Here is a 7,799-nt window from a genome sequence, read left to right as displayed (position 1 = left end):
TCAGAGAGGTTGAGTAACTTTCCCAAAGTCACACAGGCAGGGAGCAACCACCTCAGTTCCAACTCTTTCTCTATACTACCTGGACTCTCCTCCTTGACAGTACTCCCTGCCCCCCAGATAGGTTGTTCTCAAACTTAGCTGTACCTTAGAATCACAGGGGAACTTTTAAAAAATTCTGATGCCCAAGTGGCACCTTAGACCAATCACATCAATGTCCCTGGGTGTGGGGATCAGGCATCAGTGTGTTTTCATGCTCCCTGAGTGATTTCAGTGTGTGGCTAAGGTTGAGCCCCTGCCCTAGATGTCAGGTTCTCCTGGGCCACACCAGCAACTCCTCCCTGAAACCTCCCACCCTCTCTTTTTCTGTCACTGGCTATGCATGAAGATTCTGCACCGTTTCTTAGCCTGAGCCTGGAGCTCCTAGCTCTCGCAGTCATTCACTCCACAACTATTTAGTATGTGTCCACAGTGGGCTAGGCTGTGCTAGAAGCCAAGGATTGAGCAGGGAAGCCGACGGAGCTACCCTTGCTCTTTTACACAAAATAATATGTAAATAATAAGTAAATCGGAGCAGTTCTGAAATGATTGGTTCTCAGAGCCGCTTTACAATTTTTTTTCAATTTTTTTTTTTTTTGAGAGAGAGAGCGTGAGGGGGGAAACAGAGGAAGAGAGAGAATCTTAAGCAGGCTCCACGCTCAGTGCAGAGCTCAAGGTGGGGCTAAATCTCACGACCCTGGGATCACAACCCTGAGATCATGACCCTGAGATCACAACCTAAGCCGAAATCACAAGTTGGTCGCTTAAGCAACTGAGCCACCCAGGTGCCCCTTTCTTTTTTCACACTTTTAACAATTAGAGTGGATCCTCCAAAACTCAAAACCGCAGTCTAATCATGACTTTAAACAATCAAATTCCAATAGAGGGGCATCCTACTAGTACTTTGAGGACTAGTACTCCTCAAAACGGCCAAGCCATCAAACACAAGGAAAGTCTGAGACACTATCACAGCAAAGAGTAGCCTCATGTAAAGTTAGTCCCACAGGGGGTCCCAGAACAGAAAAGGGATGTTAGGGGGAAAACTGACGACATTTCCACAGAGTGTGGACTTTAGTAATAATGTGTTAATATTAGCTCCTTATTTGAAATAAATGGATCATACTAACAGAAGAGAGAGGAAATTATTGGGGAGGGGGATATGAGAACTCTCTGTACCATGTTTTCAATTTTTCTGTAAATCCGAAACTCTTCTAAGAAACTGTGTCTGGGGCGCCTGGGTGGCTCAGTCATTGGGCGTCTGCCTTCAGCTCAGGTCATGATCCCAGGGTCCCCGGATTGAGCCCCACGTCGGGCTCCCTGCTTGGCAGGAAGTCTGCTTCTCCCTCTCCCACTCCCCCTGCTTGTGTTCCTGCTCTCGCTAACTCTCTCTCTCTGTCAAATAAATACATAAAATCTTTAAAAGAAAAAAGAAAGAAAGAAAGAAACTGTGTCTGTTGATTAAAAAGATCATGGAACACTGAAAAGCTTTCATCTGTGGATTATACTTATCGATCTTTACTGTATTAGAAGTTAAGACTGGGAAAGCTTTTAAAATATTTACTTACTCATCTTAACCTAAAAATAAATTCATTATATGTTAATCTAAATAGCATATTCTATGAAAAATAACTTTATTTTCCAAAACAAGAAAAACCTGTGAGAAGACAAGCAACATTTTACACTTTTGCAAATTGCTTTCGTATCTCAATAGGAAGAAAGCGAATTCTCATACAGTGGATCCTTATTATGTGAGGATTCCATATGTAAGAGTTCCCGACTCACTTAAACTTATGTATAACCCCAAAATCATTACTTGTGGCACTTTGTGGCCATCAGCAGACATGCTCAGAGGGATGCGAAATTTGAACTGGCTGGCATGCACGTTCCCGGCTGACGCTGAACAGGGCTGTCCTCTGCCCTCACATTTCAGATGCCATGCAGTAAAAGATGTCCTTTTCACAGTCTGTTTAGTGCCATGTTTTTTGCATTTGTGTGCTCTTTGTGGATTTTGCTGTTTAAAATGGCCTCAGGCATAATGCTGAGTACGGTCTAGGGTTGGTTAGCGCAAGAAGGCTGTGGTGTGCCTCCCTGAGAAAAGTATGCTAGATGAGCTTCACTCAGGCATGGGTTTACAGTGCTGCTGGTTGTGAATTCAACGCTAATGAACCAAGAGTATATGTTAAATAAGGTGTCTTTACACAGAAACACACATAAAACGGAGTTAAGCATTGGTTGGTGAATGATTGGTTACAAAAAATGTGACCACAGGCTTGCAGAAACCTAACCCCGCATTTCTCCTTAAGGGCAGTGGCTCAGTATTCCCTAATTCAGTATTTGCAGCAACTTTACAGAACAAAACTATCTTGAATAATGAGAATCAAGTGTCTCTTCTGCACTGAATCTGTTGTGATGTGTTGTTTTGGTTAAAGTGTATGAAGAAAACTCAACCTCACATGGACAGGTAATTGGAAAAGGGACAATATTTTAATCAGCTTTTCAGATACTTTTGGCTAGTCTTTGAGAATATACCAAAACTCAATATGCCTTAGTTTTTTTTTTTTTTAAGATTTATTTATTGATTTGGGGGAGGTGAGTAGTGGCAGGGTGAGAGGGAAAGAGAGTCTTAAGCAGACTCTGTGCAGTGTGTGGAGCTCAAAGCGGGACTCAATCTCAGGACCCTGAGATCGGGACCTGAGCTGAAACCAAGAGTCAGAGGCTTAACCGACTGCGCCACCCAGGTGCCCCTCAGTATGTCTTAGTTTCTTAAAAGATAGTTGCAGTGTGGGATCTGAGACTGCCAGTGAACATTTTCCACTCTATTAACATTAAAATCCATTGAGTGCATCCTTTACCCATGCATGATTTCAAAACATCGTACACTAGTCATTTGAAAAATATTAGTTCACTGAGTTACATAGATTTTCTGAATATGAACCATTTCATTATTCGATATCCAAAAGTCACGGTTATTAGCATGACCACCAATCTCATGAGAAAAGCCTTTAGGGGCACCTGGGTGGCTCAGATGGTTAAGCATCTGCCTTCGACTCAGGTCATGATCCCTGCTCAGTTCCCTGCTCAGCGGGGAATCTGCTATTCCCTCAGCCTTTCCCCTGGCTTGTGCTTTCTCTCACTCACTCTCTCTCTCTCTCTCTCTCAAATAAATAAAATATTTTTTTAAAAAAAGAGAGAGAAAGAAAAGAAAAGCCTTTAAACATCGGGAAGCTGTCAAGATCACTGTGGTAAATACAGGTTTTTTAAAATTCTGGTTTTCACTTAAAAATTCAAATATTACCACTGGTAAAAAAAAAAAAAATACTGTCAGTTGCTTTTCTTATAGCGGCAGGTCCCTCTCTCTCACTTTTGTGAAGAATGTCTGTCAAATGTTATCCATTTCAGGATAACTGAGGTTTGCGTATCTAAAAACGGTATCCCATTTAAAAAGTGGCTGGTTCAGCTTGCAAATCAAACAATGATGCAGGTGTTTCTGTGTGTTTGTTTTTTTTCCTGGAGACAGCTACCATAGTAATTCAGCATGCAGCAAAAATGTTTTATGCACACTTTTCTTTTCATCCTACAGAATATTAAAAAGACATGATCTGATACAGCCATTTAGTAAACAGTTTGGCAGTTTCTTGCAAAACTAAACATCATCTTGCCATACAGTCCAGTAATGGCACTCCATGGTATTTACCCAAAGGAGATGAAAGCTTATGTCTACACAAAAACCTGCACACAGATGGGCATAGCAGCTTTATTCCTAATTGCCAAAACTCAGGAGCAACCAAGATGTCCTTCAGCAGGCAAATGGATAAACTGTGGTCCATCCAGACAATGGAATATCATTCAGCACTAAAAAGAAATGAGCCATCAAGTCATGAAAAGGCACAGAGGAAACTTAAAAGCATATTGCTAAGTAAGAGAAGCCAATCTGAAAAGGCTGCACACTATGTGATTCCAACTATATGACATTCTGGAAAGGGCAAAACTACAGAGTCAGTGAGATCAGTGTTTGGCGGGGCGGGGGGAAGAGAGAAGGAAGGAAGAATTAGTGGAGCACAGAGGAATGAAATTACCCTGAGACTATAGTGGTGGCTACATGTCATTCTACATTTGTCCAAACCCATAGGACATACAACACCAAGCACAATCCGCAATGTCAACTGTGGACTCCAAATGATAATGGTGTGTCCGTGGGGGTTCATCAGTTTTAGCAAATGCACTGCTCTGGTTGGGGATGTTGATGATGGGGAGGCTGTGCGTGTGCGGGGGCAGAGGGCATATGAGAAATCTCTGTACCTTCTGCTCCATTTCGTTGTGAACCTAAAACTGTTCTTTAAAACAAAAGTCTTGGGGTGCCTGGGTGGTGCAATCATTTATGTTCCCCAACTCTTGGTTTCAGTTCAGGTCGTGATTTCAGGGTCATGATCTCGGGGTTGTGAGAGCAAGCCCCGTCTTGGGCTCCGCACTCAGCGTGGGGTCTGCTTGAGACTCTCTCTCCCCCTGCCCCTACCCCTGCACTCTCTCTCTTTCTAAAATAAATGAATTTTTAAGAAATAAAAACAAATAAAACAGAAGTCTTTAAAAAAACACTCCATTAAAATCAGAAAAAATAAAGACATGCACTCAAGAATCGAGGTTTAATAAAAAACAGTTTTTATTGTTTCATCAAAGACACACTAAAGTAAAACTGGCTTTTGTTTTTTTAACTGTGAGTGTGTTGGTGAAGAATATAAGGACTCAGCACAGTTTGGTGTGGCTAACAATTTGTGCTGAGATGCTAGAGCTGTTACTCACCATTGCTTTTGCACCATTAAACCACAGGCTGCCAGTGGTAAGGCAGGGATGGGGAGTGACTGCCAATGGGTGCTGATGTCCTTTAGGGGGATGAAAATGTTCCAGAACTAAATAGGATAGAGATGATGGTTGCACAACATTGTGAATGTGCTAAGGGCCACGAATTGTACTCTTTGAAATGGTTAATTTTATGTGGTATGAACTCTACCTTGATAAAAAGAAAAGTGCCCAAAACTCAGTATTTCAAATAAATAACATTTCAATACGAAATTTAAAAAAAAACCAAAGCGAATGCAAAACTCACGACGAACAAAATATCAACTTTCCAAATAAAGACAGGATCAGCATTCCTGATTTTTTTCTCCTGCTCAAGCTCCCATATGGCTTGGCTCAACACTCTTACTGATGTTGTCTTTTTTTATGTTTTGCTCTCTATGAATTTTTGCACTGATTTTTTTGGGGGGAGGGCTGAATTATTGACATTGGAATATTATTTATCTTTTTTATAGGGGAATATCTTTATTACCTCTGAATTGGGAAAATACAACATAACTATATCTCCAAAGAACACTCATAAAGAAAAAAGGAAACCTGATATATTTTGCTGTTTTGAAATTAGGTAAACACAGAGTCACTATCTCATTGCCTTTTTCATTTCTTTTTTTAACCATTTTATTGAAATATAATTGACATGTAAAAAGCTGAATGTCTTTAATGTATACAACTTGATGAGTTTTGAAATAAGTATCCACCCATGAAACCATCACCATCATCAAGGCCATAAACATATCTAACACCACTCAAAGTTAATATTCCAATAATATTCCAATAATAATATTCCAGTATCATTTCTCTTAACTGCAGTGTTTGGGCACTCCCTCACATTTTATGCCCCCAGCAAGTGCCTCACTCTCCTCACCCTGTCCCTGGCCCCAAGAGCCTCTCTCTCATTCTCTCAGTAAGGGAAAAGCTGCTCCCTCCCTTTTATAGATGTAAAAGGGGATCAAAGATGTTAAGTTGCAGCCCACATCATTAATAAGTGGTGGGGCCAGGGTTTGAGCCCATCCCAGGTCCTCTCTGACCAGTGGCTCCAGCTCTGGTTCTAGCATGAGGGCAGGCCAGCCTTGGAGCATCCCCAAGCTGCCCCAGAAGACTGCCCCTGCTGTGAGGTGGGGCCTGTGCAGGGGATGAGCCAAGAGGAGCCAGAGATGGAAGAATCGAGGCTAATTCCTCTGTGGGAAGCGCTCCCTATTAATTAATTAGGGCAGAGCTGGCCTGCGGCATCCCCACAGCCCCCAGAGTCATTAAGGAAGAGGGGGTCTCATTATCAGCTAGCAGCTTCCCCATCATTCCCAGGGCCCCAGAAGGAGCCGAGAAAAAGGGAGAGGGAGGTCAGGTCCTCCTTCTCCAAAACCCACCCTTCTTACTACCAGAGTGGCCTGATATGCAAGTGACTGAAAGCACAAGCAGAATTTCATGGGGGGGAAGGAGAAAGAGATGAGGGGATAGGTTTCCTTCCCCCTCCCAATTCAGTCTGCATTTATATTTATATGAGATATTCAGAATAGATAAATCCGTGAAGATAGAAAACGGATTAATGGTTGCCCCGGGGCTGGATGGGAGGACAGAATGGGGAGTGACTGCTAACATGTGCAAGGTTTTCTTTTGGGGGTGACGGAAACGTTCTGGAGCTAGATAGTGGTAATGGTTGCACAACATGGGGAATGAACTTAAAACCACCGAATTGTGACTACAAAGTGGTTACAAGAGCTATGGTGACAATCATTTTGCAATAAATAAATGTATCAAATCAGCGCATCATACACCTTAAACTTACACCATGTTATATGTAAACTATATCTCCATAAAGCTGGAAAAAATGGTTACAATGGTAAAATTTTATGTTATGTATATTTTACGACTGAAAGATTAATCTCTTTCTGGTTCATGAATATTTATTCAGCATTTAGGGACATCTGTTCTGTGCCCAGCATTATACTGAGCGGGGAGGCCTGGCCCCGCCCTCAGAGCTCTGTCTGATTGAGGAACAGCACTGCAGAACCTCTGTATGGCTTCCTGAGACATTCTCTGTCCTCCCCTTATTCTGTGTCCTAGGACACTGTCATGGATCATACCAACAGCCTCCCTTGCTTTCTGGCTTCTGGTTGGGTTCAGGCAAAGGGAGACCTTGCAGGAGGTGAGAGGGATGGAGAAGCATGAAGTCAGGGTATTTTCCGGTCAGGTTCCTCCCCACAAACTCACTGCAGATGGCTGTGCCCCAAGACCCTAGACCGCGGGTCCTGGGAGGCGACCCCCTCCAGATCTTGGCACTAAATGCTCCTTCCTCTTTCTCTGCTTCCGTCCAGACACTGCTAGCTCCAAGCTCCTGCACCATCCTTACCCCCTCCCCACCGCGCCTTCACCAAACTGTCATCACAGTACCCGGTTTGAGTGTGCATCTGCTTCCTGCTGAGACTTCCCACTAGAAAGGCATTTAGAAAAAGCAGTAGCAAAATATATAGACATGGATTTTAAAAAAGTCCTGGAGATGTAATGCACAGGAAAATGATTGTGGACAACAATACTGTATTATAAACCTCCAAGTTGCTGAGAGTCTAGATCTTAATTGTTCCCACCGCAAAAAAAAGAAATGATAATTAAGTATGTGACATGATAGAGCCGTTAGCTAATGCTGTGGTGGCAAGCATATTGCAACATATAAATGTATCAAACCAGGGCGCCTGGGTGGCTCAGTTGGTTACACGACTGCCTTCGGCTCAGGTCATGATCCTGGAGTCCCTGATTCGGGTCCCGCATCGGGCTCCCTGCTCAGCAGGGAGTCTGCTTCTCCCCCTGACCCTCCCCCCACTCATGTGCTCTCCCTCTCTCATTCTCTCTCTCTCGCCAATAAATAAAATCTTTTAAAAAAATGTATCGAACCCATGCATTGTACATTTTAAACTTAC

The sequence above is a fragment of the Eumetopias jubatus genome, unplaced genomic scaffold, assembly GCF_037043125.1.
Source record: "Eumetopias jubatus isolate StellerSeaLion01/CBP00866 unplaced genomic scaffold, mEumJub1_p1.0 scaffold_1, whole genome shotgun sequence".
NCBI classification, from domain to species: domain Eukaryota; kingdom Metazoa; phylum Chordata; class Mammalia; order Carnivora; family Otariidae; genus Eumetopias; species Eumetopias jubatus.
The sequence above is the reverse complement of the archived record's forward strand: the minus strand, read 5'-3'. Positions refer to the sequence as shown.